Here is a 23,697-nt window from a genome sequence, read left to right as displayed (position 1 = left end):
TCATAGTCACTGGTCAGAAAAAGCATCCTTTTGGTATGACATCCACGTGCAGTCTTCATGCAGTGGAAAAAGGCGCAGAGGAGGAAAGGAGTGTGCGGCAAGAGGTTTGTGTCATTTCCAGGACATTCCCGGAAAATTTCATTTAGTGCTTAACATAGTGAGGTCACAATGTCTGCAGCCAAGAAATATGCTCTTTACGTTGTTTTAAGATTCGTTGGGTACTGCCGCATTCTGTCACCTGAGCTTTCTGCTTGAGATCAGTGAGTCTCTCTACTTGGCATGCATGCTTCAGGCAGTGTGGCTGACACTGACTTCCACTGCCACCCCTTCCGAAGTGCAAAATACCAACATCACATTCTTGATCAACCCCCTTTCTTCAATTCCTACGGGACGGCACCCCTTACTCATATCTTAGAGAGAAGAGTCTTTACTGTCTGTGCGGAGTCTGCACGTTCTCCCCGTGTCTGCGTGGGTTTCATACAAGTGGCTCCGGTTTCCTACAAGTGCTCCGGTTTCCTCCCCCAAGTCCCGAAAGACGTGCTGTTCGATAATTTGGACATTCTGAATTCTCCCTCTGTGTGCCCGAACAGGCGCCGGAATGTGCCAACCAGGGGCTTTTCATGGTAACTTAATTGCAGTGTTTACGTAAGCCTAATTGTGACAATAACGATTATTATTATTATTATAAGGATAAACCTCGGAATAGGTCTATTCCGAGACACAACCTGTACTTTGTCACTGGGCACATCAATTTCTCCTTTCATTAGTTGCAACAATTCGAGTATTTCTGCTGGACTAAATGTCCTGCCCTGTCGTCGACACAGGAGCCTCAACACGTCCTCAATAACGAACGAGCCCACAGTGAGGAAAACAGTCAGAGGAAAAGCTGCCCACGGCTTTCCATGCAGTAACAGAACCAACCACTAGATGGAGGTGCATTCCTTTGTCATGACGACAGTCCAAAGGGTGAGAGTATTGTTCTCCATCCCACTACACCTGGGTTTAAACTCAGCCCTGGACTAGCTTACATGGAACCCATGTGAAATGAGTATGAATATTATCAATGCCGTTTCTAATCAATGGTCAAGAGTACAACATTTCTCACAAAGTAGGACAAAATTCTAATTGCACGTGCATTGATTTGACAATCTCCGTTGAAGCATGTTGAAAAGCAATAGTTTGAGATTGGCAGTCAGTAGCACCTCCTGCATCGCAAAATGTCCCAAGACATTGCACAGTTGCACTATCAGAGAATATTTGACCCTGAGCAACAAGGGATGTTAGAGCGCAGAACCTAAAACTTGTTCAAAGCGAGAGATTTGAACGAACAATGTATAGGTGAGGTGTATAGGCCAACACAGAGTCCCCGGGAGGCATTTTCAGAGCTTGGGACCAAGGCGGCTGTAGTAATTTCTGCCAGACAGCGGAGAAAACGGAACCGGTCCCAGAGCAGAGGCGGATTTGCTCTGCAACCTCAAGAGAGGGAGACCGTCCTGGGGTGCATTGAAATGGCCATCACTAGAGGGCAGCACTGGCGGGTATAAAAGGAGAAGCAAGCAGCCCTCCGGGCTCTTTGGCTGATTAGACTGTGAGGAGAGCAGAAGCAGAGATTTAGCTCAGGGCTGCTAGTGTGGTCAGGCCTAGTTGTTGTATGTAAAAGTTGTAACCTTTCTACCAGTATAGTTCTTAAAGTAAGAACTCACACAGTTGTTAAGTTCTGTTACTCAATAAACATTACATAAACTTCTGGACAACTTCATGCCTTCTTCCGGAAGCCTCTGCTGTAACTGGATTGAGTGGCACATGTTACATACCACACAGGTAACAAAACAAAGTCCAGAGGTCCGAATCACCTCTGCGAGGGTTTTCAAACCAGTGCTAGACCTTGGGTTTCCCTAATGTTGCTGCCTGATTTTCAATTGGTATTCAACAACAAGCCTTTAAAGTAATAAATGTTCCGAGGTTCTTCTGGGGAGAGCTATGAAGCAAAATTTGACCCGCAGCCACAGGAGACGATATTGGGGCAGGTGGCCAAAAGCTTGATCAGATCGGTTTTAGGCAGCGCCTTAAAAGTGGAGAGAGAGAGACAGAGAGTTGGAGAGACGCACAGAGCAAGTTGCAGAGGTTAGCACCGAAACGGCTGAAGGCCCAGCCGCTATCGGTGGAGCGGTTAAAATGAGGATGCTGAAGAGGCTGGAAATAAACGATTGTAGCTATTTCAGAAGCTTGTAGGCCTGGAGATTACAGAGATCGGGCCATGGAAAGATTTGAAACCAAGGTTGAAGATTGTAAAATCAAGACATTGCGTAACGTGGAGCCAGGAGAGGCCTGCCAGAACAAGGGTGTTTTTTTTTATTACATAGAATTTACAGTGCAGAAGGAGGCCATTCGGCCCATCGAGTGTGCACCGGCTCTTGGAAAGAGCACCCTACCCAAGTCCACACCTCAACCCTATCCCCATAACCCAGTAACCCCACCCGAAGGGCAATTTTGGACACTAAGGGCAATTTAGCGTGGCCAATCCACCTAACCTGCACATCTTTGGACTGTGGGAGGAAACCGGAGCACCCGGAGGAAACCCACGCAGACACGGGGAGAACATGCAAACTCCGCACAGACAGTGACCCAGCGGGGAATCGAACCTGGGACCCTGGAGCTGTGAAGCAATTGTGCTAACCACCATGCTACCGTGCTGCCCTTATAATAACATTTTATTGTCACAAGTATGAAGTTACTGTGAAAAGCCCCTAGTCGCCACTTTCCAGCACCTGTTCAGGTAAGCTGGTACGGGAATTGAACCCGCGCTGCTGGCCTTGTTCTGCATCACAAACCAGCTGTCTAGCCCACTGACCTAAACCAACCCTGTTGGACAAATGGGATCTGATGCAAGGAAGGACACGGGCAGCAGGGTTTTGGATTGCCTCAGGTTTAGAGAAATGGTCAAGGTCTAGCGGTATAAGAGGCAAGGATGAGGGTTTCAGCAGCAGATACGCTGAGGCAGAGGTGGAGTCGGGTAATGCTACGGAGATTGAAATTAGACGGTCATCATGAAGGCCAAAACGTGTGGTCAGGAGCTCATCTCAAGGTTAAATATGACACCAAGGTTGCAAACAGTCTAGCTCAACAAGAACAGCAACAGAAAACTCAGTCAGGTGAGCGAGGGTGGCAATCCAATTCAGCACATCAGACTGTCATCCGCTTTAGTGCCATCAATACCTTAAAATGGGTGAGAATAATTAAGTAAGATGGTAGTGTTCTGATGAAGTCAATTGCCGCAATTTTCCTTGATGATCGGACAGAGCAGTACCCAGAATTGCCAAAATTCTGAGAAGCGATGACATTAAACCAGTTATTCACCATTCTGTGCTGAATTGGAATTACAGTATCGGCTAATTGGAAAAGTATAAATCAACAGCACCAGACCTCGCATAAACGCTGAAGGTTTGGAAAAGCAGATATCAAGAGTCAGAGGAAATAATTCTTCGTTAGGGAGATGGGTTGCCTTTAATTAAAAACAGTAAGTAGATTGTGTGCAAATGTGTGTGTTTATTGAGGGCAGACAGTCTGATGCTCTAACCTGCATTATGCTAAATTGTGTTTTAATAGATTTGCATTGTAGATAAGATATAGAATAAAAGCTAAAGGGCTTCAGGCAAAGTCACTTCATACGTCTTCCTAGGTCAGTGCCAGAGCTCGGGACAGGATATTAAGATGCTGCTCGTCCCACATCCTTCAACACTGCAGTACCTTGTCCTGCTTTTTCTAGTTGCTATTACATTTCTGACCAGTACGGGGACCCTGGATCTTTGAGATAGATCTGAAAAACTTCCTGGAAGCTGTTATCTAAACCCTTCTTCATGATGGCTTTGTCAGAGTAATGTTTAAATAATGAGAACAGCGACTCCAGTTTAATTAGTGTAGGAGCAGTGGTGAGAACTTACATTTCTCCCGCCTTGACTTGCCATGTCCTGAGGGCATCTGGGCTAATGACACTACCTGCAGTTGTCTCCACTGTACAGTTTTCCATTAGTTGTAGCATTCATGGCTATGAACATCTGATTTTGTCTGCACGTACCCCGTGTCGAAATCTCGAAAGCCTCAGTCCCGGGAGTGGCTTATCCACCATCTGCACCTTGATCGAGTGACATGCTGGTTCGGGCATTTGGCTTGCTGGGGGCTGGTAACGGTGATGGCACACAGCGATACCACAGCTCTCCTTCAGAATTCAGAATTAGCGATCATCAAAAGACAAGAACAAGCGGCATGAAATGTTATATAATTCTGTACTCCCCAGAGGTATTCCAAAAGCATCAATATCCTCCAATCAGATGCATTAAAAGCAGTGGATGTGTTTTTATGATGAGGGCCAAAGAGAGTTTATCGCAGGGAGTCAACACTGGCCGTTTAAATCATTAATTGGAGGATATTTCTGTTCATGCGGAACTGAATTTCTGGCAAGCATTCCGATAATCCAGAGACAGTGGAGGATACAAGAGATGTGTTGGTGAGGGAGAGCTGGGTGTACCTTTGAAGGATGTCACTGAGGAGCAGCAGATAGATAAGAAGCAGGAGCAGGGGGAGGGGGGGGGGGGGGGTGGTGGTCAAGGATAGATTCTTGGGTTATACCAGAGATAACGCAAAATCAGGAAGCAAGACCATTCTCTGTCTAGAATCAAACAGATGATAAAACTAACAAATGCAATCCCGCCCAGTTGGACAATGGTGGAGAGGCATATTGGAGGATCATGTGGTGAACATTGTGTTTTGGGCCAGGGTTTAGAGAACCCCAAAGTGTATCATGGAGTTCACCTGACCCACAACTTTTACTAGATTGTGGTATGGGGAGCACAGGGCCCACTCTACAGGTGTGGTACAGCAGAAATGGAAAAGTATTTTTTAAAGCAAAAGAGTGTTTATTCTATGAACTCAAGTTAACCTTTTTAAAACATACAGTGAACATCTAAGCAACCATCAATTCAAATACAACCCCCAAAGAATACAACACTAAGTAATGCTTAATAACTTCCCAAACAACATCCAGAAGATAGAAGAAACACCTTTCAACAAAAGCACATTGGGTTAAAGTCACTACTGTTCTTAGTTTTAAATCACCAGGATCGATTTACAGTGTTTAGATTATAGAGAGAGATTCATACACCTTCTGGCTGTGACTGCAGCTATCCAGCTCTGAAAACGAAACTAAAACACACCCTGCAGCCTGCTCAAAAACGAAAGTAAAAAGCTGACAGACAGCCCAGCTCCACCCACTCTCTGACATTACTGCAGTAGTAAACACCCATTTCTTAAAGGTACATTTCTTAAACACCCATTTCTTAAATTACTCTCACATGACAATTGTCAAAGGCAGGTTTGAGAAGGACGAGGAGGAAAAAATGATCTTCACCACAGTCACACCCTGGATGTCATTTGCGGCTTTGATAAGGACTGGTACTGTACTGTGGCATGGACCCACGGGAAATGTGGCCAGGCATTTGGGAGGCGACAACATTCCAGCACTTTGGAGGGGAATGTCCAATTGGAGATGGGGGGCAGTAGCTTTCAAAGAGGGTTGGATTGATTTTTAAGGAGAGGGGTGATGTCAGCTAACATGGGAACCAGGAGCAAACGTGGCTGGTCAGAAGTTTAGGGGGAATAGGACTGAAGGAGCAGACGGTGGGCCTCCTGCACAAGATGAGCTCTGAGAGGCCACCGGAGGTGGAGGAAACAATGTGAATTCAGGGCTAGGGCAGGGAGAACCTTCACAAAGAAGAGAAAAAAAACAACTTACATTTATATAGCACCTTTAATGGGATGAAACATCCCAAGGCACTTCACAGAAGCATGACAAAGCAAAGCTACGGAAAGGAGATATTAGATCAGATGACCAAAAGCTTGATCAAAAGAGGTGGATTTTAAGCAATGTCTTTGTTAAGACCCCCTTCAGGGACAGAGCTGTACAGCATCCGCTTCCCCTCCTGAAAATAATGTAAGTTTAGTGAATACAAAAGAATCAGCAACATGCTAAAACCAGTCTCGAAAATCAGTAAAATGCTAAAAGCATTTACAATATTGCAAAAATAACGAAACCAACAGCTCTCAAGCCAGCACTCCCCCCTCCCACCCCCCACCCCCCCCCCCCCTCCCCCCAGTGCAAGGCACGGTCTGAGAGAGAGAGGGAGAGAGAGAGGGAGAGAGAGAGAGGGATAGAGAGGGAGAGAGATGGAGATATCCCTTTACAAAAGAAAGACAGAATACAGAGCAACCACCAGAAACCCAACAGAGGATTAAGTACAAGGCAAAGCCGCCAGCACACAACCCAGCACCCCCCCCCCCCCCCAACCCCCCACCCTCCCCAGCTCCAGCAGCAGCCCATTGTGGGTGAAGAGGCACCCGCAAGCAGCACAGACCACCAGAACAGGACAGTCAACGCACGGTTGAGGAGAACAAGGGAGAGAACACCCCTCGTACTCACTAGCACCAGGAAGGATCCCTCAATTTCCAGTGTACAGAAGGAGGGCCGCAACTGGTGAGCACCCAGCCGCTAGCCGCCAAACAAAATACAATAATAACCATACAATCCCCCAACAATAAAACAAACCAACATCAGTACAAGCAGCGCACATAGTCAATTAATTGGGCCATCGCCAGAAGCAGCCCGAGCTCAGAGAAGCACGCGCATCAGAGTATCAGCTACTCAGGTGACTGGGGGGGGGCAGAGCTCACTCCTAATTGGAGGAGCTCCCCACAGAATATAAACCCCGACCTGGAAGCGGTTTATGGAAGGAGATCCTGCGGTGGGTGGTGTGTGGAGAGTGGAGATGAGTGATTATTGTGACACGTGTGGAATAAAGTGAGTTGTACCCTGTCAGCCTTGCCTCTTGTGGAGTCTTAAAGGAGGATGTCAAGGTAAAGGAAGCGAAGAGGTGTCGTATTCCAGAGCTTGGGAGCAAGACAATTGAAGGCACAGTTAAAATTGGGATGCACAAGAAGCCAGAACTGGAGGAGGACTGATACCCCGGAGGGTTGTGGGGTTGGAGGATCTGAAAAAATGGAGGGGAGGGGCAAGGCCATGGAGAGACTTGAAAAGTAGAAATAGAATTCCAAAATGAAGATATTGTTTGACCGGGAGTCAATGTAGGTCAGTGAGAATTAGAGTGATAGGGGGATGGAACATGCTGTGAGCTAAAGATCAGCATTTTGGATGATCTCAAGTTTATGAAGGGGAGAATGTGGGAGACCAGCCATAAGTCCATTGAAATAGTCGAGTCTAAAGCTAATGAAGACCTTCATGAGGGTGTCAGCAGCAGATGACCCGAGGCAGTGGCAAAGTCAGGTGATATTATGGAGGTAGAATAAGACGATTTTAGCAATGATGTGAGCATGAGGTTGGAAACGGCACGTCATCTTTTAATTCGGCACTTTTGAGTTCAGCAATTTCAGACTATAATCTCTGCCTCCATTTTATTTCCCTTTCCTTTGCATGTTTTGATTTTACTCTCATTATTTTGTTGTTTTTGCTTTGCGGCGACACTGTTTAATATTCTGCCATTCACACCTCTTCTTGACACGTCTTTTGTTTCTTTACTTGTCCCATGGCCGCTGCCTTTGACCAACTCTTTTGTCAGTTCATGCTTTCCATCTTCTCCCCATCACAGGCCTTGTCATTGATTCTCTTTTTATAAACCACTCACTCGTTTGCCTCTTGCATTTGCAAGTTTAAAGTAAGGTCATGGATCTGAACCATGAACTCGTTTTTTCTCTCCAGAGATGCTGCCTGACCTGTAGGGTATTTCCGTACTTTTCTTTTTGTCAGGTTTCCAGCATCCATGATATTTTGCTTTTGCAAGAGTTCCTCTCACCTGCTGGTTAAAATGAGGATGGAAGAGATAGGGAAGTGGGATTTACGAAGACGGTTTAGAGTAGGGAAATGAACTCAGGACTTAAACTTGCTTTCCAGGGTGACCTGGAATAGTGATCAGTTGCAGCAGATGAGAGTAGGTCCTTTTAGTGCTTTTCCACTGTGTTGACCTTCATAGCAAGAGGATTCTAGTACAGGGGAAGGGATGCCTTGCTGCAATTATACAGTAACATATTCTGGAACTGTTTCTGGAACATACCTCTTCATTCACCTGAGGAAGGAGCAGTGCTCTGAAAGCTAGTGTTTGAAACCAACCTGTTGGACTTTAACCTGGTGTTGTAAGACTTCTTACTGTGCTCACCCCAGTCCAACGCGGCATCTCCACATCATGGCAATTATACAGGGCCTTGACGAGGCCACACCTGGAATATAGTTTGCAGTTTTGATCTCTTTATCTGAGGAAGGATGTTCGTGCTGTAGAGAAAGTGCAGCAAATGTTCACCAGACTGTGGTGTTCTTTGTGTTGCTAAATTCAGGGTGGTGGCAGCACGGTGGCGCAGTGGGTTAGCCCTGCAGCCTCACGGCACTGAGGTCCCAGGTCCGATCCCGGCTCTGGGTCACTGTCCGTGTGGAGTTTGCACATTCTCCCCGTGTTTGCGTGGGTTTCGCCCCCACAACTCAAAGATGTGTAGGCTAGGTGGATTGGCCACGCTAAACTGCTCCTTAATTGGAAAAAATGAATTGGGTACTCTACATTTTAAAAAAAGTTCAGGATGGTTGGTGTAGTGTTCACAAAGACCACAAATAGCTTTAAATTGAACAAAGCTATACATTTATTAACACTACTAATTTGGATTCGACACTTACTGCTATATAATACACAGTTGATAATAAACATACAATCTACACTCATCCATGACTAATCTCTACACTATTATATATTATTAATAGGATATTATTAGGATATTATTAAACTAGAAAGAGTGCAGAAAAGATTTACTAGGATGTTACCGGGACTTGATGGTTCGAGTTATAAGGAGAGGCTGGATAGACTGGGACTTTTTTCCCTGGAGCGTAGGAGGCTTAGGGGTGATCTTATAGAGGTCTATAAAATAATGAGGGGCATAGATAAGGTAGATAGTCAACATCTTTTCCCAAAGGTAGGGGAGTCTAAAACTAGAGGGCATAGGTTTATTGTGTGAAGGGAGAGATTCAGAAGGGCCCAGAGGGGCAATTTCTTCACTCAGAGGGTAGTGAGTGTCTGGAATGTGCTGCCAGAGGTAGTAGTAGAGGCGGGTACAATTGTGTCTTTTAAAAAGCATTTACATAGTTACATGGGTAAGATGGGTATAGAGGGTTATGGGCCAAGTGCGGGCAACTGGGACTAGCTTAATGGTAAAAACTGTGCGGCATGGACTGGTTGGGCCAAAGGGCCTGTTTCCATGCTGTAAACTTCTATGATTCTATGATTAACTATGATCTGCTCTCACTCACACTATCTTTCCTGCAGGCTGTACTCTCGCTATCTCCTTAAGTTCCCTCTCCCCAAGGCTTAGCATCAATGTCTTATATACTTATACATCTAGCTCCTTCTAGTAGTTGATTTAGACATTCCATTAACCCTTGCAGTTATTACATTTATGATAATGTCACAAGACTGATTCTGAGGATGGCAGGACTGACGTATGAGTAGAGATTGAATCAGTTAAGATTACATTCGCTGAAGTTTCAAAGAATGAGGGGGAACTCATAGAAAACTATAAAATTCAAACAGGACTAGGCAGGGTAGATGCAGGAAGGATATTCCTGATTATGGTGGTGTCCAGAACCTGGGGTTACAGTCTGCAGATATTGGGTAGACCATTTCGGTCAGCGATGAGGAGATATTTCTTCACCCAGAGAGTGGCCGGCCTGTGGACTTCACGATCACAGGAAGTATTTGAGGCCAAAACATTCTATGTTTTCGAGAAGAACTTAGGTTTAGCTCTTGGGGCTAAATGGTTCAAACGATATGGGGGGAAGGCGTGATCAGGTTACTGAGCTGGATGATCAGCCATGATCATAATGAATGGGGGAGAAGGCTTGAAGGGCCGAATGGCAGCCCCCCCACCCCTATTTTCTCTGTTTCTATGGGCGCAATTGTCGGGAAAAATGTGTAAGTGTGGTAGTGAGCGGGAATTGCCGCGAGCTTCCAGGCGCTCTGCCCAGCGAGGCCGGCAACGCAATTCAATGTTAATTGGTCCACTTAACGAGGCCTCATGGGCTTCTCGCCGCAAATAACAGCTCACCAGATGATTTGCCGGGACCGCGCTCGCCAGCCCCCCACTAACAAGGTCGAGCAGCACTTAAGCTGCACTTGCCCAGCCAACCTTAGCCAGCTCGCAACAATGGAGTCCAGGAGACCGGCCCCAAGATTCGGGAACGCTGACCTGGTGAGTCTCCTGGATGCAGTGGAGGCCAGGAGGGATGTCCTGTCCTCCTGAGGATCCCGCAGGGTGAGCCACAGGGTGAGCCAGTGCTGCCTGGAATGAGGTAGCGGTGGGCATCAGTTCAAGTAGTACGATCAACAGGATTGGCCAGCAGTGCAAGAAGAAGATAAATGACCTCCACCAGGCACTCTCCATGCATCCCCCAGCAGTCCCCCCTCTGAACCCCCCCCCAACCCCATCTTCACACCCTCTCTCCCACCACTGTGAATCATGCATGTGGCTAACGATGCAACAAAGAACAAAGAAATGTACAGCACAGGAACAGGCCCTTCGGCCCTCCAAGCCCGTGCCGACCATGCTGCCCGACTAAACTACAATCTTCTACACTTCCTGGGTCCGTATCCCTCTATTCCCATCCTATTCATGTATTTGTCAAGATGCCCCTTAAATGTCACTATCGTCCCTGCTTCCACCACCTCCTCCGGTAGCGAGTTCCAGGCACCCACTACCCTCTGCGTAAAAAACTTGCCTCGTACATCTACTCTAAACCTTGCCCCTCTCACCTTAAACTTATGCGCCCTAGTAATTGACCCCTCTACCCTGGGGAAAAGCCTCTGACTATCCACTCTGTCTATGCCCTCATAATTTTGTATACCTCTCGCGCTGTTTTCAAAGTCCCGGCTCTCTCAGCTCCAGCGCTGTTTTCAAAGTCCAAAGCAGGAAAAGCTCCGCAGGAAACGCTCTCCCACTATCGGCGGTAGAGGGCCCAGACTGGCGGTGGGGTGCCAGACATAGGAATCCTCACCTCTTTCGAGAAGCGTGCCCTAGAGAGGACTGGGGTGGCCGAGGATAGATCGGTCAGCCACGCGGAGGCTGGAGGACACTGCAGAGGTGAGGAACCACCGGGCTCCACCCGGAGGACCTGTCAAACGTGAGTAGTGATTGCCTGACTGACTGACCCATCCCTCCCACTGACCACATGTCCATTCTCCCACAGGTCCTCCAAATAATGGCGCAGGTCCATCCCGGGCGGCCCTTCTCCTGACTCCGAGGAGAACACCTCGGAGGAGAGCTCCGAGGATACCACTGTGGTCGCGGCACAGTTGTCATCCCCACCCTCCACCAGCGCAGATCCACACATCCCGGTGGAAATGTTAGTGGACAGAATTCTGGGGGACAATCTGGTGAGCACCACACTGCTGATGATGTACATCAGGTGGAGGCAGGAACCCCCAGGCGAGAAGCAGTCGGAGGTCTGCTCTATCCCAGGACCCAGGTGGGCCCCAGCCTGATGCTGAGCTTGTGGAAGTGAGTTACTCGGAGTCGATGGAGACGATAGGGAGTGGCTGGGACGCTCAGAGGGAGATGTTAATGTCAATCCAGCAGGTCCGTAGCAGCTTGGAGGAGTCTCAGAGGCTACAGGCGTAGGAGATGGTGCCGGCAATGAGTGGCACCGAGGCCAGCACTGCTCGGGTGGCGACCGCAGTGGAAAGCCTGGTGCACGATTTTGGCACCATAAGTGAAAGTGTACAAGGAATCACACAGTCGGTGACGGCCATGGCTGAGGGTCTCGCTGGGGGATGTCACCGTATCCAGGCTGATCTTGATGAGATTCTGCGTGACATGTCCGGCACTCAGATGGGAATGGCCGAGGCACTGCGTAGCTTGTCCCAGTCATAGGTGGACATGGCTGAGGAACTATAGAGCATGTCCCAGTCACTGAGGAGCATCGCCGAGGGCGTCGACACAATGATGTGGACCATGGGGAACCACCAAGGCTGGCAGAATCAAGTGATGCTGGGGCAGCCAGGGCTTGGACCAGCTGCCCCCTCTGTCCCGAGGTGAACCCCAGGTCCCTATGGGCAACTATTGGGAGGAGGGGGTACTGAGTGCCAGGCCAGGTCCATCCCATGGAGTGTCAACGGTGAGCACCAACTCCTCCAAGTTCCACCCCTCTGATGAGGCTGTCATGATATTCAAACACACACATCATGATGGACACACTAACAGGCAAATCAGAGTACACAACACCACAACCAATTACAGACAAGAACACCAACCATATAAAAAGCACGAGCACGACACCTGGTGGTCAGTAGGTCTGGGGAGAAGGGAACAAGAAAGAGCTGTTAAAACACCACAAGCAGGGAACCTCCCACGTGCAGAGTGCAAAGACCAAACTGTAAATAGTAAGTTTAAATAAAGAAGCGTTGTACCATATGCAACTGTGTTGGCTCATCTGTGTGTCAGAACACCCAACACCACATGGTACAGGAGTGGATCGATACCTGCCTACTAACCTGCCATTCTGGACATGGACCACACCGGCAAACCGCAGCCGATGCAAGTCACGGGGAACCTAGGTACCAACTGGAAGCTCTACAGGCAGCGATTTGACCTGTACATCCGTGCCACCGAAAAACAGAATGTCTCGGATGACTCGAAGATTGCAATGCTCCTCTTCTACGCAGGTCCGCACGCAACCGACGTCTTCAACTCACTGGTGTTCGAAGAAGGCGAAAGCCAAGCCAAATATGACACGGTCATCCTCAGACTGGACCAGCATTTTCAAGTTGAAGTAAATGAAAGTTTTGAAAGATACCTCTTTCAGCAACGCCTGCAAGGTAAGGAGGAGCTTTTTCAACCCTTTTTGACGCACCTCCGGATTCTAGCGCAGTCCTGCGGTTACGGCACCACCACAGAGTCCATGATCAGGGACCAGATTGTTTTTGGCGTTGCCTCTAGTAGCCTACACCAGCAGCTTCTTAAAATGAAAAGCCTCACCTTAGCGTCTGCTGTGGAAGCCTGTGTCCTCCACGAAAATGCTACCTGCCGTTTTGCCCGATTTCAGGCGTCCGAGTTGGCACGGAGGGGGTCCCCAGCCGTCGAATCGGCAAGCCAGGCCGCCCACGACGTCGAACGCATCCAGGCCGTCGATTACTTCCCGACCCACGGCCCGGACGACAGCGGCCGCTTCCCGCGCTTTTCGCGGTCTCCCGCGCAGGTGCGCGCCAAAAATAACGGCCACAACGAGGGACGCACTGCGCAGGCGCGCCCACCGCAAGATCGCACTGCGCATGCGCAGTGGCGCAACGAACACCGTGACGTCATGACGTGCGGCAATTGTGGAGCTCTACATTTAAAAGGGCAATGTCCTGCAAAAAACAGACAGTGCCACAGATGTGCCACGATGGGCCACTACGCAGCCCACTGTCGTTCGGCTCAACCCATGGATCCGGCGCATCCTCGACAACCTCGCAGACGAGTCAGGACCGTCCAGCCCACGCATCAAGACTTCCAGTTAAGTGATGCAGATGACCAGGATGCCTTCCGAGTTTCCGTCATTGATGTCAACAAGGTCAATGCCATCAATCCAGCCGATGAGTGGTGTGCCACCCTGACGGTCAACCCGAACTCGTCGCAAGCCCATTAGACTGGACTTATAATACCGTTCATATGTTTAACAAGTTGCACAATATTACATGATAACCTGTTGTTGTTTATCGTTCCAGAGGTCGTCTGACTGGACAACTGTTCAAGTTTTTTTTTTCTTCTTCTCTCGTTCGCATTTATGTTATGTTATGGTACAACTTGGCTCATGTGACGCACCCGACATCGCCCCATGTACATAGTTCCGTCATATGCACATGCTGCACACGACACACACACACTCCTAGATGCACTCACGACACGATCATATTTATCACCACGTAGGCACATATCTTTGTAAAAAGGGGGGATGTCATGATATTCAAACACACACATCATGATGGACACACTAACAGGCAAATCAGAGTACACAACACCACAACCAATTACAGACAAGAACACCAACCATATAAAAAGCACGAGCACGACACCTGGTGGTCAGTAGGTCTGGGGAGAAGGGAACAAGAAAGAGCTGTTAAAACACCACAAGCAGGGAACCCCCCACGTGCAGAGTGCAAAGACCAAACTGTAAATAGTAAGTTTAAATAAAGAAGCGTTGTACCATATGCAACTGTGTTGGCTCATCTGTGTGTCAGAACACCCAACACCACAGAGGCCACATCCCGAAGTCAGCACATGGGACAGGCATGGCTGTGCATGTACTGCAGACAAGTGATACAGAGCCCTCTGGCCCCAGAGCCCCCAGAGAACGCCAGCCCGGGGCATCAAAGGCAGCGGGACTTGGTAGGCAGCTGGCTGCCTCCACCTCTGATGTGCATCCTGCGGAAACACCTCAACATAGTGATAGAGCTAGGAGGGCCAAGCACATTGAGGATCAGTGAGGGCACCAGGGGACGGGGGAGGGAGTGGAAGGCTAAGTAGGGGTTGGTGAGGGACTGTTGGGGCCAGGGGGCGTGGGGACGGCACCATCGGGAGTGGGGTATTGTGAAACACATTAAACTGCTTTTTGCACATCCACTATGATGCCTCTGTCACTTTCTTCCGCAATGCAGACCGACCTCTGGACCCTTTGCCCATCTCTCCAGGCATCCCCCCTCCCCATGGCGCTCACCCACCCTCTGGCCATGGACATGTCCCCGGAGTTGTGTCCCATTTCCTGAGTATTCGGATGTTGTGAGTGTGGTGTTGCCTCCTGCAGTGTTTAAGTACAGTCTCCAGGCATCAAGGTGTGATTGGGATGCTGGGCAATGACTCCCACATGCTCCATGGCCCACCCACCCACAGGAATCCACTTGGCATGTGTGAAGTGCTCACTTAACCATGATTGTCTATTCCCTATTGGGAGTAGACTTCAGTCACGCAGCCAGAGACCTCAGCAGTTGGTGGAGGGTATGGTTGATAGGTGGGGCAGAAAGGCAGGGACAAGGGTTGCCCCTGGAATGGGTACACACAATCCAGGGTTTGGCATGGCGGTGCCTCGAGCGGTTCCCCTCTGGTTGCCCCCCCCTAGTGCCTCCCCCCCCCGGGTGGCCCACCCCTGCGGAGGGTCCCCTGCCCCCAGCTGAGCTCCCCCCCCCCCCCCCCACCGCGGCGAGCACTGGCGTGGATGTCCCAGCCTGTGGGAAAAGATGGCTACTCACCTCCTCGGCTCCCCACAGAAACCCTTCCGCCAGGTTCAGGTTTTTCAAAAGGAGAACTAATCGGCGCCAGCGCGACCACTTGCTGGGGAGGCCGCTGAATGATGGGAGGGCATTGGATGGTAGATGGCTCTCCTTGATTGCATGGAAATGGGGCTGAAGTGGTGATAATCTGACGAGATCCGTATTTTGTGTATGGGAGCGGGACGGTTCATCGCAAACTGTTTGGCGCCCAGCACAGATCTCGTTTTTGGCCTCTCCTGCTATTCACCAGCCTCATTACGTTCGAGCGAGAGCGCGACGAGGCCGGAAAATCGAGCCCGATGTTTCTACCTGGCTCAGCCAGATCTTGTGCTGAATGGCTCAGCCATCTGTCTGCCATCTCCCTTCAAATCTGCGTCCCTTGGATGTCAGAGAGCAGAGATGAAAACCATACCAGGGAGGATGACCAGGGTGAGAGAGAGTAATGTAATTGCGAGGAATGTACTATCAAAGGTACGAGCCCAGTTGTGAACAGTCTGCTTCAGCCTGAGAAAGTGACCAGGAAAACAGAATGGAGTTAACGGCGTGAGTGTGGAGTTGTTGGCCAGTCTTCTCAGTGGCTAACCTGAAGGAAACGGGGGCTGATTTGAGCTTTGGTGTGAGGCAAGTAACCTGGCAGAATGGAGACTTGGCAGGGATCCTCGGGGGCAGAATAAAGCTGGATGCAATCAGCATGCCATTGGAGGCTTCTCTGGGAGCCATCAGGAGAACTCTGGAAACCAAACGCATGCCTTTGAGCTCTCCAACAGGGACACTCGATCTCACCTTCATTTTCAGAGGGCCAGGCACACAAGGTGCTCACCTGCCATTGGATGGCTGGTTAGAATGCCGGGACAGAGGCAAGGCAGACCTCATTGGAGGGGACGCTGTAATTTATTCAATGTGTGCCTTTTTTCTATGTGTAGTGACAGAAGGAGCTAAATATTTTATGGACTTGTCAGGCTTGTTTTACTGAACAGTAATTTTGATTCATTTCATCTTGTGACGGGCAGCCGGCTGCATATCTTTAAATAAGAGAATAACTCTGTGTACATTTGTGTCGTAATTTATTCAGAAAGAAACAAAACGAAATGCTCTAATTACTGTAATGTGGAGATGCCGGCGTTGGACTGGGGTGAGCACAGTACGAAGTCTTACAACACCTGCTAATGCTCGCATTCCTAGCATTGTTTGGCATCTTTGAATTTGTCTATATATGTGTTTCTGGAACAGACCTCTTCATTCACCTGAGGAAGGAGCAGCGCTCCGAAAGCTAGTGACATCGAAACAAACCTGTTGGACTTTAACCTGGTGTTGTAAGACTTCGTACTAATTACTGTAGTTACATCCCAACAGCCTTCCGCTTGATAAGTTAGTTACGCTTTTGTTTTTGCAGGAAAATGATGGAAATCTTCAAGGAGCTTTAAGAGAAATTTATGCCAAAATGAATCCATTACGAATCCACTACCAAAATAAATCAACAGAATTGTTTTTTATATATCTAATTCTTATGGATTAGCGAGTACCCCGACCTGTGATGCAATGCCTAGTGTTGCGCCTTCAACAAATAATGACTGATTGACCTTCCAGCTTTCTCCTTGATTGTACTAATTTCCCCTATTCATTACTTTTTACAACCAATTCCTGTCTCAGGTACTTTACCATCATCACTAACGTTTTTGAAGTAAAATAGCACAGGCAGGGATTTATATAAAGACTTTAAGTCGCTTTTTAAAATTAGCGGAAGAAAATAAATTAAATCAAACAGCTGTTGGAAACAACCACTCCTCTCAGTGAGCACAGTAAGAAGTCTTACACCAGGTTAAAGTCCAACAGGTTTGTTTCAAATCACTAGCTTTCGGAGCACTGCTCCTTCCTCAGGTGAATCATCCTCTCAATGAGTAAGAGACACAATGAATGTTAGGGATGGATGTTTCTCTCTCTCTATGTCGGATAATGTATAATATTGGATTTTGTTTATTGTCACGTGTACCGAGGTACATTGAAAAGTATTTTTCTGCGAGCAGCTCAACAGATCATTAAGTAGATGAAAAGAAAAAGAAATAAAAGAAAATACATAATTGTGTATTTACAAGGTACACAATGTAGCTATATAACACCGGCATTGGGTGAAGCAGGGGTGTAGTGTTAATGAGGTCAGTCCATAAGAGGGTCATTTAGGAGTCTGGTAACAGCAGGGAAGAAGCTGTTTTTGAGTCTGTTTGTGCGGGTTCTCAGACTTTTATATCTCCTGCCCGATGGAAGAAGTTGGAAGAGTGAGTAAGCCAAGTGCTGCCCGCTTTCCCCAGGCAGCGGGAGGTGCAGCTGGCGTCAATGGATGGGAGGCAGGTTCGTGTGATGGACTGGGCTGTGTTCACGACTCTCTGAAGTTTCTTGCACCGAACAGGTACCATACCAGGCTGTGATGCAGCCAGATAGAGTGCTTTCTATGGTGCATCTGTAAAAGCTGGTAAGAGTTAATGTGGACATGCCGAATTTCCTTAGTTTCCTGAGGAAGTATAGGCGATGTTGTGCTTTCTTGGTGGTCGCGTCGACGTGGGTGGACCAGGACAGATTTTTGGAGATGTGTACCCCTCGGAATTTGAAGCTACTAACCATCTCTACCTGAGCCCCGTTGATACTGATCGGGGTGTGTACAGTACTTTGCTTCCTGAAGTCAATGACCAGCTCTTTAGTTTTGTTGCCATTGAGGGATAGATTGTTGTCGCTGCACCACTCCACTAGGTTCCCTATCTCCCTCCTGTATTCTGACTCTTCGTTATTCAAGATCCGACCTCAATGGTCGTATTGTCAGCAAACTTGTAGATGGAGTTGGAACCAAATTTTGCCACACAGTCGTGTGTGCATAACGAGTACAGTAGGGGGCTCAAACTCCCACATACAGCAAAGATTTAATGAATGGATAATCTATTTTTGCAATTTGATTGAGGGGTTAATATTGACCACACACCATGGAAAAAGTCTACTGCTCTTTTCAGGTCAACCTCTCAACCAAAAGACCGATAGTGCAATACTTCCCTCAGTACTCCACTGGAATGCCAGCCTAGATTTTTGTGTTCAAGTCCTGGGGCAGAATTTCTTGCCTTCCCTGGAGGTGAGTTGGTGGGGGCATTTAATAATGTCAGATTTTGTGAGATGGGAACTACCGTGTCCTCTTGCCTCTGGTCCGAGTCAGGTAAGCCTCGTGATCAACCGTCCTGCCCCGACGCCAATTGAGGCTCTTGAGGGAACCAGCTTTGGATAGGAACAGGGGTGTTGGCACTAAATCCACTACTCAGGCCTTACTGCTGACCCTCCCCCCTTTCCTGTGACCTCCGACCCTGAAACACCCTTGTTACATCTACAGTTTCTACCCAACTCCAACTCCTACTTTTGTCCTCTGCAAGACACAGTCCTGAGGGTTTTAATCTGCCTCAATATTCTTGACCCTAATGCAAGACATCTTGGAGAACATCATCATGAGCAGAATGGAACAGCAATTTAACAGCATTGCTGGAAAAAACAATTTAGGGTTGAGGATGACTGAACTGCAAAGACAACAAAGACATTTTGACAAAAGACTGATCCAAGAGAGAAGACTGAAGAGCATCGACCTTTGGACTCTCTGGGACTAAATGAGAAGAACTCTGATCTCTTCGAGGAATCTGTTGCTCCCTCAAAGCACACAGGGAAAAATCTTCAGAAGAGGAATGATCTTAACTCCAAGGAAGATTGTCACAGCTTTATCATGTAGATTTCAATGAAGATAAATATTAAAAAAATACCAAATTCCCATAAACTTTTCAGGCAAAGCTGAAGGGATGTTTTCCCAAAGATTTTTCAGGCGGACTGTCTAATTTTCTCCAAGTAAGTGAGCCTCACTTCCCTCTGTGTGAGGTTGCTCTACTGTGGGAAATGGGAAGAATTCCTGAGGATATGGAGACCAGACAGCATCATGTTCTGTAATAAGAGGAATTTGATATAGTCAATTAATTCGGAGATAAAATTGCTGCACATAATTCTGCAGCTTCAGAAGTGCTAAAGGCACCAGAAGTGCTGGTCGAGACCATCTGCTCGTGGGCTGACAGCAAATCCAACATCAGATTTAAAGGTGGTAACGAAGCCTTTAACTTTCACTGTAGCTGCCCGATAATATACAGTAAGACTATTAACTTTCCTTAGGAATTTTGGAATGTTGTCTTTATCTTGATTCCCAATTTCTTGATTGGAATGTGTTTCCTCCATTCTTTTTGCCTTCTACCAGGATTAAAGTTGTTGGATTTGTAGAAATGCTTGAAATATCCAGTTTGTCACACAGGAAGCATTCAGCTCTCCCTGCTGGATAGTCCTGATGTCGATGTTGGTTCTTCAGACCACAATGCAAGCACCTCAAAATGGCTGCCAGCGTGGAGTTCTGCGTTCTTTCACCCGGTTGATGGGCTTCCTTCTGGGTGGGGCCACTGCCCGTGGGCCTACCCAGTCAACCGACTCACGCCACATTGTGGCCCCGTTAAAGTCTCGAAGCTAAGCCTGGACCTCTTGGTCGAAAGTAAGGTAATCTTTGGTCTGCAGAAAGTCAGAGAGATTTTCATCTTGGCGCTCATGACTATGCGATCACAGATTAGCGCATCCTTTAGCTCCCCCTATTAATACAAATGAGTTAGGCGATATGGGTTGGTTAGAAATAATGCAATTGATTCCCAAGTTCATTGGGACTTTTTGTTAAAATGGACTCATTCGAAAATTAAGTTGCATTTCGGACTAATACAAGTGTAAAAGTCTTTGAGATTGGTCACATCATCCGTGGTAGGCCCACTCCCTGCTTCAGTAGAACATTGTCTGCTACAGACCTACAGCATAAAGGAACTGACATGGGGTTTCTGCTCTTTTGCGTGAAGGCCTGATGCTGCTTGATATTGAAGGAAATAGTTTTTCCATAACTCCCACTCCTGACCTCCCTATGGGCCCATGAGACAGTCAAACAGATGGGGTAGAGGCAGTGACTGCTCAGAAGGCATGGTCATTGTTACCCCTCTCCATCAATTTGTTAGCACGAGCAGCTATCAAGGTTTTCTTTGCTCTGTGGTTCCTGCGATGATACCTTTTTGTTACATCAATATCCCCACTGCTAGCACCAGGTTCTGAGATGGTGTGTCCATCTTGGATGCTAGGCGTGGGACTTGCTTAGTAGACAGACAGTAACACAAATTACAGAGAAGGCCTGTTCCCCTTGAGCATGTCGTTCCAACCTCTTCCTCGAGAATTCCGCAGGTTCACTACTATCTGAGTAAAGAGATTTCTCCCCATTTGGCCTGCCCCGTATCCTCAGACTGTGACTCCTTCTTTTGGACCCTCCAGCCAGAGGAAACAGCACCCCTGCATCCAGTCTGGCCAGCCCTGGCAGAATTTTAGACATGTCAATGAGATCCCCTTTCATTCTTCTAAATTCCAGTGACAACCCAGTCAACCCAATCTCTCCTCAGACTACAATCTTGCAATCCCAGAAATCAGAACAGGGACTCAATTCAATTTTGTTATGCAAAGGCTCTAATCGGGCTGGAGGCAAGCTTGGTGCCCAATTCGTGAGGTTGAGCACTGGCTCTGGAGGATGATTTTAAAAGGCAGCAATGACTGGGCTTGACATTGCCTGGAGAATGGAGTTGGTAGGAGTGAAGAGGACCAGTACAAGGTCTCACAGGGTGCACAAGTGTCTCATAGTTCACTCATCAGGTACTTAACCCACTTTGCATCAGTATTCACCAACGAGAAGGAATTGGTGGATGTTGAGTCTGGAGAAGGATGTGTAGATAGCCTGGGTCACATTGAGATCCAAAAAAACGAGGTGTTGGGCGTCTTGAAAAATATTAAGGCAGATAAGTCCCCAGGGCCTGATGGGATCTACCCAAGAATACTGAAGGAGGCTCGAGAGGAAATTGCTGAGGCCTTGACAGAAATCTTTGGAACCTCACTGTCTTCAGGTGATGTCCCGGAGGACTGGAGATTAGCCTCTGTTTAAGAAGGGTAGCAAGGATAATCCAGGGAACTACAGGCCAGTGAGCCTCACATCAGTGGTAGGGAAATTACTGGAGAGAATTCTTCGAGACAGGATCTACTCCCATTTGGAAGCAAATGGACGTACTAGTGAGAGGCGGTATGGTTTTCAGAAGGGGAGGTCGTGTTTCACTAACTTGTTTGAGTTTTTCGAAGAGGTCACAAAGATGATTGATGCCGGTAGGACAGTGGATGTTGTCTATGTGGACTTCAGTAAGGCCTTTGACAAGGCCCTCATGGTAGACTAGTACAAAAGGTGAAGTCACACGGGATCAGGGTTGAGCTGGCAAGGTGGATACAGAACTGGCGAGGTCATAGAAGGCAGAGAGTAGCAATGGAAGGATGCTTTTCTAATTGGAGGGCTGTGATTAGTGGTGTTCCGCAGGGATCAGTGCTGGGACCTTTGCTGTTTGTAGTATATCTCAATGATTTGGAGGAAAATGTAACTGGCTTGATTAGTAAGTTTGCAGACGACACAAAGGTTGGTGGAATTACGGATAGCAATGAGGACTGTCAGAGGATACAGCAGGATTTAGATTGTTTGGAGACTTGGGCGGAGAGATGGCAGATGGAGTTTGATCCGGACAAATGTAAGGTAATGCATTTTGGAAGGTCCAATGCAGGAAGGGAATATACAGTGAATGGTAGAACCCTCAAGAGTATTGAAAGTCAGAGAGATCTAGGTATACAGGTCCACAGGTCACTGAAAGGGGCAACACAGGTGGAGAAGGTAGTCAAGAAGGCATATGGCATGCTTACCTTCATTGGCCGGGGCATTGAGTATAAGAATTGGCAAGTCATGTTGCAGCTGTATAGAACCTTAGTTAGGCCACACTTGGAGTATAGTGTTCAATTCTGGTCGCCACACTACCAGAAGGATGTGGAGGCTTTAGAGAGGGTGCAGAAGAGATTTACCAGAATGTAGCCTGGTATGGAGGGCATTAGCTATGAGGAGCGATTGAATAAACTCGGTTTGTACTCACTGGAACGACGGAGGTTGAGGGGCGACATGATAGAGGTCTACAAAATGATGAGGGGCATAGGCAGAATGGATAATCAGAGGCTTTTCCCCGGGGTAGAGGGGTCAATTACTAGGGGGAATAGGTTTAAGGTGCGAGGGGCAAGGTTTAGAGTAGATGTACAAGGCAATTTTTTACACACATGGCAGTGGGTGCCTGGAACTCGCTGCCGGAGGAGGTGGTGGAAGCAGGGAAGATAGTGACATTTAAGGGGCATCTTGACAAATACATGAAGAGGATGGGAATAGAGGGATACGGACCCAGGAAGTGTAGAAGATTGTAGTTTAGTCGGGCAGCATGGTCAGCACAGGCTTGGAGGGCCGAAGGGCCTGTTCCTGTGCTGTACTTTTCTTTGTTCTCTTTGTTCTTTGTCCTGCTCAAGCAATGGATGCATTGTGCCCCCATAAATGCACATCCTCAATCTGGCTTTCTTTCGTTTTAAGATTTCAGATCAGCAGCCATGATAGAAGTGGCTCCTTGCCGTGGTTCCTACATCTGTGCACTGACATGTCCTCCATCATTCGCTCTTCCCTTTTGCGTGTTTGATTCTGTCCCTGTCCAGCCAAGTAACAAAACAGGGGGCACATATTTAAGGTAAAGGGATACAGGTTTAGTGAGAATGTGAGGAAAAACATTTTCACCCAGAGGATGGTGGGAGCTGGAACTCACTGCCTGAAAGGGTGGTGAAGGCAGAGACCCTCATTGCATTTCGGAAGTATTTAGATGTGCACTTGCGATGCCAAGGCATACAAGGCTATGGGCCTACTGGTGGAAAATGGGCTGAGAATATTTAGGTGGTTGTATCAGGTCGCACCTGATGACCGGTGCAGCTGCGTTGGATCGAAGGGCATTTTCGGTGCTGTAGATTTCTATGACCCTTCAATGAGCTTCGCCACTCGTTAATGGTAGACATGTGCGTTGCCGTCTTCATCCCCTATTGTCGCGGAAGACTATCACGCCACTCGAGAGCGCTACGTTCATAAGTGCCAAAATCCAAACTTGGCCTCATGGATGTTTGTAAATCTCGCTTGGGGCAATGGTTCCACATCTCATCAGAGAGTTACCGACCTGAATTCTCCGGTCATTGTGATTCACCTTTCCCGCCGGCAGCGCACCCTCCGCCCATGGATTTGGCAGTGGTGTCGGGTAGTTACAATCCCTTTGACAAGCAGCGGGAAGATCGAATCCCGTCGCCAGCGAACGGCACGCGGCCGAGGAACACGCAGCTGCCGGACCGGAGAATCTCACCCACCACCTCCAATTCTTTCACTGCTGCAATGAAGTCCCAACCT

At 48.0% G+C, this 23,697-nt stretch overlaps 1 protein-coding gene across 2 annotated transcripts in view; it reads left to right on the top strand.

Annotated features, from left to right (window-relative positions):
- Positions 1-23,697, top strand: part of LOC140387064 (contactin-associated protein-like 5) — a 1,365,877-nt gene that overhangs the window by 1,146,964 nt on the left and 195,216 nt on the right. The gene's annotated exons all lie outside the window — the stretch shown is intronic.

The sequence above is a fragment of the Scyliorhinus torazame genome, chromosome 2 (assembly GCF_047496885.1).
Source record: "Scyliorhinus torazame isolate Kashiwa2021f chromosome 2, sScyTor2.1, whole genome shotgun sequence".
Taxonomy (NCBI): domain Eukaryota; kingdom Metazoa; phylum Chordata; class Chondrichthyes; order Carcharhiniformes; family Scyliorhinidae; genus Scyliorhinus; species Scyliorhinus torazame.
The sequence above is the reverse complement of the archived record's forward strand: the minus strand, read 5'-3'. Positions and strand labels throughout refer to the sequence as shown.